Genomic DNA, 8,905 nt, shown 5'->3' with positions numbered 1-8,905 from the left:
CTCCTCTCTTCTCAAGTTGAGACAAATAATGACACAGCCTGACTGTTGATCACCACTATTAATGGAGCTGGGATGAAAAGGCAAATAGCTGTGATGGTCACCAGCAGGGACTGTGGGGCTCAGAGTCACATAGCAGCAACTCCTCAGATGGTGTGGATGCCTCTAGATGTCTGAGCCTGACCTCATCATTCAGTGAGCCTGGGGCAACTGGGAAAAATGTGAACCCCAAGGACGCACAGGCCCAGGGTGGCACCAAAGCAATGAGGACAGTAGGTAGACCATGAGGACACACAAGGCCCACGGGTGGGAGTTGGGAGCACCATAGTCATGGACAGCCATGGCCATCTGTGAAATGATGCCTGTGAGCCAAGATTCCCAGGAGTCATAATTTACCAAGTGAATAAATCCACAGAGAGGCCTGTGGATCTAAGAAGACCCTTGAGTTGATTCTTTAGGACTTGGGGTGAGGCCAGGGCTGGGTGCCTACACCTGTAATTCCTGCACACAGGAAGCAGAGGCAGGAGGATGGTGAGTTACAGCCCAGCCTGGGCTGCACAGTGCTAGGTAGCAGTTTAAGATCAAAATAGCCCACTAAGGCTATGGGATGCCAGAAGAAATATTTGAGGCACATGTCCTGAACTGGGTATCTGGAACAGTAGATCTTTACTCAACAAAACAAAGACCCAGCACTGTAAATGATATCCGTGGAGTGAGGAGGACCCAACAACTTGTTCTCTGTAAACCCGTGCACCTACCCCAGCCTCCTGTCCTTCAGCCAGCCTCATGGCTGATCCTAGGAGGGGCCTCACCCTCCAAGCCCCTTCAACATCTATGAAAACTTGTGCTAAAAATAAAATGCTAACATTAATTGTGCTAAAATTTGTGGTGAAAATAATTGTCTACCTAGAGACAACCCAATTTCAGTGTATTGAAAGCATATTCCTGTCCTAGTAAACTTTAAAATGACTTTCACTACATTTTCACATCCTGCCTGAATTCTTCTCTAGTTGAGAGCAAAGACTGACATAGATAATTGGAATAATTTTTCTGTGACCCAAAGGGAGACTCTGTCCCAAATAAATAAGTAAATAAATTTTGGGTGGCATTGCCTGATTTGTCAGAGGAAGCACACCTCTTCAGGGTAATTAGAGCACAGGCTTTGAAACCTGAGTTTTTGGATGCAAGACTCAAGCTCCTGACATTCCATATGCCAGGTCTGGCCACTCACCCCTAAATGACAAGTAAAGAAGCATGGTGAGGACAGAGAAAGGAAATTTATTACATGGCTCGGGAGATGCCATAGGAAGGGGCAGAGTAAGCACTCAGCTCATCTTCAGCCATCTTCAGGGTACAGAGAAGAGCTGTATGTCTAAGAAGACGAAGTGGAGGCAGGGGACAGAAGGTATGCATAGTTAAACAGTCCCAGTCACAGGTGTGCTGTTGTTGAACCTTATCTGGTTCTGGAGCTATTATCTGGTTTTATTGTCAACTGGCAGGTGGTCCACCCTGAGGAAGGTTTACCATTGGGGTAGCTAGCTTCTTGGTCCCTTGCATGAAGATGTTATCATCTGTCTTTTGGAATCCAAGGTGATTGCAAAGTGACTACAAAGAGAATGGCTTATAGCAAAGACAGATACAAGATGGAAGAGAGATGCTATGCTTTTCTCCTGTGATTAGTTAATTCATGGGGTCAAGAAGGAGTCAGTGCTTTTCAGCAAAGGCAGTTTGAGTGCCTCTTACAGCTTCCCCCTGTTAAGCAGGGAGAAACCCAAGAATGCACCTAGTTCGGAACACCACTGAGCCCCAATACCCAGCTCAGAGGCAGTGCCAGCAGAGAATGTAGAGGATCAGTAAGAAGAGTGAGGGGCTGGAGTGGAGGTCAGGGCCTAGAGAGCTGTGGTCACAGCTTATGCCCTGTGGGGGCTGAAGGAGACACCTGGGAGCCCTACAGTCGTCCTCTTGGTCTGGGAGCCTTTTCACTGTTAGTTTAGGAATCAGTCATGGACCCATAGTCACTGGAGCCCACAGTGGATAACAGCTTCATTTGGCCATCTGAGGCCAAGAACTTCCTGCACCCAGATGCGGAAGGAGTTAATGACACAACCAAATTTTCCAGGACTGACACCCCGTGTCTACAGACATGGGCTTGAGCTCGTGGCCCCCAGTGCAGCACTCATTACTCATCCTGCTCACCCTCACATCTGCTTTTGGTTTGATTTGCATTAATAAATCTGCTTCTGCTTCAGTCTCCTCTGTGTCTCTCATTGAATTCTTTCTCTGAGGAGAGCCAGAAGTTCTGGCCCCCAACCCAGCAATCTGGTGACATTATTTGGTGAGCCAAGCCATGACACCTCAGGAGATCCTACTGAGGAGCAGGTGACTTTATTTTTCTCTGATTCTGGTAAGCCTACCTGATTTTTTATTCTTAATTTTATTTATATTTATTTTTTGATCATGCTGGGGCTTGAACTCAGACCTACATCTTGAGCCACTCCACCAGTACTTTTTTGTGATGGTTTTCTTTTTGAAATAGGGTCTTGTGAACTGTTGGCCCAGGCTGGCTTCAAACCGTGATCCTCCTGATCTCTGCCTCATGAGTAGCTAGGGTCATAGGCCTGAGCCACTAGAGCCCAGCTCTGATTTCTTTGTTGATAGAGGGGGTAACCTTTTTAGTTTTCTTCTTTCTTTGAGGACAGGATCTTGAAAAACTTGTGCAACAATGTCACTTTACTCTTCTCTGTGTGGGAAGAGCAAATAATTGTATCCTGAACTACAACCACAGGGTTAACATGTAAAGATTTGGGCCCTTTGTGTATTTCCTCTCCTTTCTGACTTCTTGCTTATGTTAAGACGGTTTGGCTGTCTCAGTTGTTTGGAAGTTTTGTTATCTTAGCCTGCCCTAGCTGGAAAGAGACATTCTGTAACTCTTACACTCATTTAACACCAAAGGGGAGAAAAATGTGTAAATGCATAGTTTTAAGAATTCAAGTGACAGCAAAGTTTGCATAATATCTGCACTCATGTGTAGACAGGTGAACTTTATTTGTTTCATTGTGTCATGAATAGAGTTTGGGCTAAAAAAAAAAATCAGGTAACAAGGATCCCATGAGTACATGAGAGGTAACGCAGGTTATAATGAGGAGAACATTTTGGATAAGGAAGGACTTTCTATGCAAATGAGTTCTTGTCCTAAAAACACAGAATTGCTCCTAAATGGAAACATGGCAAAACCAGAAGTAAAACCATGCTGCAGAAATGTTGAGTTAGGGTTTATGCTGGGATAGGATTGTTGAAGTATGGAAGGCCATGGGGAGGCATAAGAAAGTTACATCAGGAGGACTTTTCCAGTAAAAAGTTTTCTATATGGTAAAATATAGATTTATATGAAAGTAAAGGATTGTTCCAAGACAGGAATGGAGAGATAAGGACAAAAGCAGGAAGGTCAAGGCATGTCTCAGAAGGATTGTGGTAGGATTTACAGTGAGAAGTAATTGATAAAAAAAAAATGATATCTTGGTTAATTCATTAAGGCTCTCCAAAAACTTCCCTTAAAATCCCAACAAATCTGGAAATGGAGAGTGTGGAGTCAATTTCCTCTCTGAGACGGCCCACTCTCCTCCAGGTGGGCAAATTCCTCATTTTCTCCAAAAACTTTACACTCCCTGCAGGGTGCCCCGAGGTCAACTATAGACTTTGCAAAGGAGCCATGTGACTCTGTAGTCTTATAAATGATAACAATTGTTCCCCTCGGGAAGGGGATGCTACTCCTGCAGTAGGTGGTTCCTGTGTGGAGCAGGGGATGTGAGAGCTGTGGAGCTTTTGCCCAATTAAAAATGCTGTTAAAAAAAATTAAGGTGGCGGGAGGGGAGAGATGGCACAAACAATGTATACACATGTAAGTAAATGTAAAAATGATAAGTGAAAAAAATCAAGGCAACTTTAAAAAATAAGTGTGGCTCATGCTTAATATCCTAGCTATTCAGGAGGCAGAAGGAGGATCGCAGTTTGAAACTAGCCTAGGCAAGTACTTGGAGAAATCCTGTCTGGAAAATACCCAATGGAAAAGGGCAGATGGGGTGGCTTATGTGGTAGGACACCCACCTGGCCACCTAGAGGCCCTGGGTTCAAACCCTAGTGTTGCCAAAGAAGATTTAGTGTGGCAATTCAAGCTCTATTATTTTATTCTTCTAAATATTTATTAAATGAGTAATACTATCATTCACTGATGTTTACATTTATTTTTGAAAGTTTCATTTCTTTATTTTTATTAATGTAGTCTGAGAAAGGATTTCTCTATATCCTTCAGTCTGGCCTCAAACTTACAATCTTAATACCTCAGCCTTCTAAGTCTGGGATTACAGTCATGTGCACCACACACAGCTTAATTTTTCAGTTATTACTCAGTCATTTTTTTTTTCGGTTCAGGATGGATCCCAGGGCCTCACACATGCGAAGCAAGAGCTCTACCACTGAAAACACCCCCGGAGCAAGAGTCCTTTTTCTTGATCCAGCAAATCAAGTAAAACAATATTTTCATATACTACTGCATTCTGTGAAATCTAAATTTCCTTGATAATTTTCACAGTGATTTACACCTTTATAAACTCTAAAAATCATGACTCCCATTTCGTGCATGATGAGCAAGGAATGTTTCTTCCTTCCCCCCCTCCTTTCCCCCTACTTGCCATACTAAAGGAAATCTTCGTTAAAATTAAAAAAAAAAATCACACACAGGATGGATGCTCAATAGTCTCCCAGAACAGCAGTTCTGTAAACGACCACGGGAAGCAGTGGGTCTGGAAAACACTCACGCCTCTGTCCTGAGGGTCCAGCAGAGGGCGCACGAGGCCCACAGCTTGGCTCTTTTCTGATCACTGGAGGTCCGTCCTGGTGCTGGGTTTTTTTGTTATTTTTTCAGTCCTGGGGATTGCACTCAGGACTTTCCATTTGCTATGCAGATGCTTTACCACATTAGCCACACACTCACGAATCCAGTTTTGTGCCCCCACTGCCCACCCCTGCTGCCTGCTACAGTTCTTCAGTTGGGATGAATCCTGACCAAATGGAGGCCCCATGTGGAGGCTGAGTCCCATTCTGTGCCTGACTCCCTGCTGTCCTCCCTGTTAACAGGAATGGAGGGTGAATTGAAGGATGTGGGAGCCTTCGTTCCTGCTAGGAGGATAAAGAGGGAAAAATAAGTTCTTCCCTGTCCGTGACTCCTCCCTCCTGCTTCAGATAGAAACCTTAGCACAGGGGAGGAATATTTGTCCACAACGCAGGCCTTGTGAGCAAGGAGCAACCAAACGGTTAAAAGTCTGTAAGAGCATGGTATCTGAAATATGGCTTACACCCAATTCCCCTTTCATGCATTTTGTCTTTCCCTTTCCCCGGCCCCCAAGGATGTGCTATGGTCCACCACAGCCTACGCATCATAGATTCCAAACCTTTCTATTCCCAAATGGACAGTGTCCTTTTGAGTGGGTCTGAGCAGCTCACTTCAGCCAACAGCCTTGTGTGCATAACCACTGACCAGCCACAACCCTGGGATGTACAGATGCCCAGAGAGAAGGAAGAATGGAAGGCAGTGGTCAGAGTGGCTCCAGTTGTTGATGCCAAGAGTTCTTGGGCTTCAGCCTCACTGATCAGACAGCTCAGTGCCTGTGGTTCTCTACAGTCACAGGACTTTCCACCCTGTACACTGGACACCAGGAAAACAGACCGGGCAGATAAAGAGTGTTTACATGGAGGTTCAGGTTCCATTCATTTCTGACCATTTTTATATAGATGATTGTGCAGGGTGACACTCACGCACCTCTCCAGCACTATGACACATTGACACATTCGCTCTCTTTTTTTTTATTCATATGTACATACAATGTTTGGGTCATTTCTCCCCCCTTCCCCCCACCCTCCTCCCTTAACCACTGCACCCCTTCCCTCTTCTCCCCTACCCTCTTGCTTCGAGGCAGAAACTATTTTGCCCTTATCTCTAATTTTGTTGAAGAGAGCGTATAAGTAATAATAGGAAGAACATCTACACATTCTCATTCATTATTCTGACTGCAGAAGAGGTCCCATTGCTCTCTGTACTCTTTTCTCCTTTCATCTGAGCTGACTCTTTCCCCTTCATTTTACCCACTCCTATTGAGCAGTGGTCTGAAACCATGGGTTCGGTGTTCCTATGACCAGATCTCTAGGCATTGACTTTCACTTCCCAGTGGCCAGGAGAAAGACTTTGATATTGACAGTCAGCCAGGCATGCATCAACAGTAGTTTAGACAGTGCTCCATGTTACAGACCCATCTGTTGCCACATTGACAGCAGTGTTCAGTACCAAACCCCATCATCTTGGGCTTCCTTATTGCTCTATGTGTATCCATGAGCTCAGCACAATCTTGGGAAACTCTCCCTGTGAGCACAGAACCCAGCCCATCATGGCTTCCCAGAGGAGCAGAGTACAGCTCCTGGCTCAACTGGCTCACCCTGGCAGCAGTGTGGTGCAGCAGGTCCTTCAGGACAGTCATGGAAATGCGTTTCCCACAGAAGCTGAAAATGGTGATCTGGGAACAGTGGCTCAGGGCAGGCAGGCGGGTGGTGATCTGGGGGATTCCTGATCCCACAGTCCTCCAAATCCAGGGTCTTCAGGTTGTCTGCGACTCTCTCTAGCAGACTTGGAGGAGTTTGGGACCCACATAGCTCAGCGTGACTCTCTTAGACTCAGGTGTTTGAACTGGTGGATGCTTGGGCACTGGGACAGATGTTTCAAGTCTGATTCTGTAAGCTGACAGTGAGTTATTGACAGGGACTCCAAGGGGAGCTTCAGGCACCTGAGGACAGACCAAGAAGTTAGTTCTGGCTAATGGATTGTAGGGTGGAGGAGGGTCAGGAATGACCTCATGTGGGAGAGCACAACCTTCCCCTCCCACATCCAAGGCGGACCTCACCATCTGTACATGGTCGATGCCAAGAGCGTGTTCTCTACTCTCCCCATTCTAAGCTGAGGCCTTTCAGCATCACTGTGTGACTGGCTCACTGCCCCATTTCCACAGTGCCTTTCCTGACTGTCACACACAATGCCCCAGTTCCGGCCAGTAGAGACCTGCAGGAAGGACAAACCTGGGCAAATCTGGAAACCTTTCTGGGGTTCCTACCTGTGTGGCCCCCTCCTCCCTGCATTCCCAGCATAGCATCTGTCACTGTCCCTTTGCTTCTCTGCTGCCCTCACCCTCAGCCCCAGTGCCATTCACTTCCCACCACTCCCTCTCCTGCCTGAGCACAACAGCCACCACCATTCAGAGAAGGGGACTTAGAGACAGGATCCTTCTTCCTCAGATAGCTTTAGAGCTCAGCACTCCCATGGTGACCTATGCAAGTGTGAGGTGCTTCCCTCCTTCAGTGTCCCCCCTCCTTCCTATTTCCATCACTTGAGGAAGACACACCTCCTAGGGAAGAACTGATAGCCCACCATTCCTACACCTAACGTCACAATGCTAGCATGGTGACTTATTCCAGGCCATCTGTCCTCACCTAAGCACTGCTGCAGGTGGCTATGGAGGAAATAGAGCTGTTGGAGGCAGCCGAGTTTGCCCACGTGAGAAGTGAAGGTAGGGACAAGCTGTTCATTCTGTTCTGGAGAAATGCACGCCAGCACAAAGATTTGAAGTTTGTGTAGATTTCTCATCTGGCCCAGGTAAGGAGCAAACACACCCAGGATGCACAGGGACCAGGGACAATGCACACCAACCTCCTCCATCCAGTCCAGCTCCAACAGGTCTAGGACCCTGTAGATGGGCCATGCCCTGGAGCCCCAGGTGCACAGTTCCCAAATCTGCATCTTCCTACAGCACAGCTGTATTGAACTTTTCCTCTGTTGGACCCACTCAAACAGGAGTGTTTGGAGTTCATGCATGTCATCGAAGTCCAGGTTAAGGTCAACTATCAGCCTCAAGGGTTGCTTTATGGCCGTCCATGGAGGGACCTCCACTGCTTGGCTCCTGCTCTTGTTCTGTGGGGTACAATGCCTAGTCATGGTTCCAGAAAACACCTTTCAGAAGTTCTGGTGAGCAGACCACAAGTCCAGCACCTGCAGTTTCCACCTCCTGAGGAGAAACAGGGAGAGTCTGAGAATCTTCTCAGCATCCCAACATCCACTGTGCTTCTGTTCCCTGTCCCAGACATCTCTGCTGCCTTCTGAATTTTGTGTCTGTGTTAGTTTTCCTTGTTTTGTTATTTCATTAGTTCTTATTTCTCTTGAAGTGCTGAGGCTCAAGGGCCAGGCCTCAGGCATGCTAGGCAAAGGCTCCTCCTCTGGTACTTGGCAGAACTCTCTTCCTACCCTCCTCCCTGTACCTCTTGAATCCAGTGGTCCCTATGTGTACCACATTGGGAGGAGACAGGGACAGCTCCTTCTGCCATCTCTGCATCCAACCTAAGCACTCCTCCACTCCTGCAAGCTGGTTCCCAGGTGGAGCTGAACAATGGCCCTGGCCTTTCTAATCTCCTTGTTTGCACTATGAGATGCATCTGCTCACCTTCCTTCCCACTCTCCAAGTCCTCAACTCAGTTCTCCCATGATCCCAGGGCCCTCCCTTCCATGCTGCCTGGGTCACACTCACCTGGGTCAAACCTGATGGCCAAGCAGCATGTTGATCCCATCCAGGGCAACCTATAAGGTGTCCAGGTCGCTTGTCTTCTGAATTAGAGCCCCCAGGGGGAGGCAGGGGAAGGGTCAGGCCTGAACCATGGCCCTCAGGGCCTCAGTACGTCTCCTGGTTAAGGCCTCCATGAAGAGAGGAGGGAAGAGCTCCATGGGCAGTGTCTCCAGAGCAGAGATGACCAGGGCCTCGATCCTCAGCAGGCTCTGCCCTGCCAGCTACAAGAGGGTGGGTGGGGCCTTGCTGCTCAT

At 47.3% G+C, this 8,905-nt stretch overlaps 1 pseudogene; it reads right to left on the bottom strand.

The window, feature by feature from the left end:
• Nucleotides 1-6,263: 6,263 nt before the first annotated feature.
• Nucleotides 6,264-8,905, bottom strand: LOC109701622 (PRAME family member 12-like; annotated as a pseudogene).

The sequence above is a fragment of the Castor canadensis genome, chromosome 7 (genome assembly GCF_047511655.1).
Source record: "Castor canadensis chromosome 7, mCasCan1.hap1v2, whole genome shotgun sequence".
NCBI classification, from domain to species: domain Eukaryota; kingdom Metazoa; phylum Chordata; class Mammalia; order Rodentia; family Castoridae; genus Castor; species Castor canadensis.
Note: the sequence above shows the minus strand (reverse complement) of the source record. Positions and strands in the feature narration are given on the sequence as shown.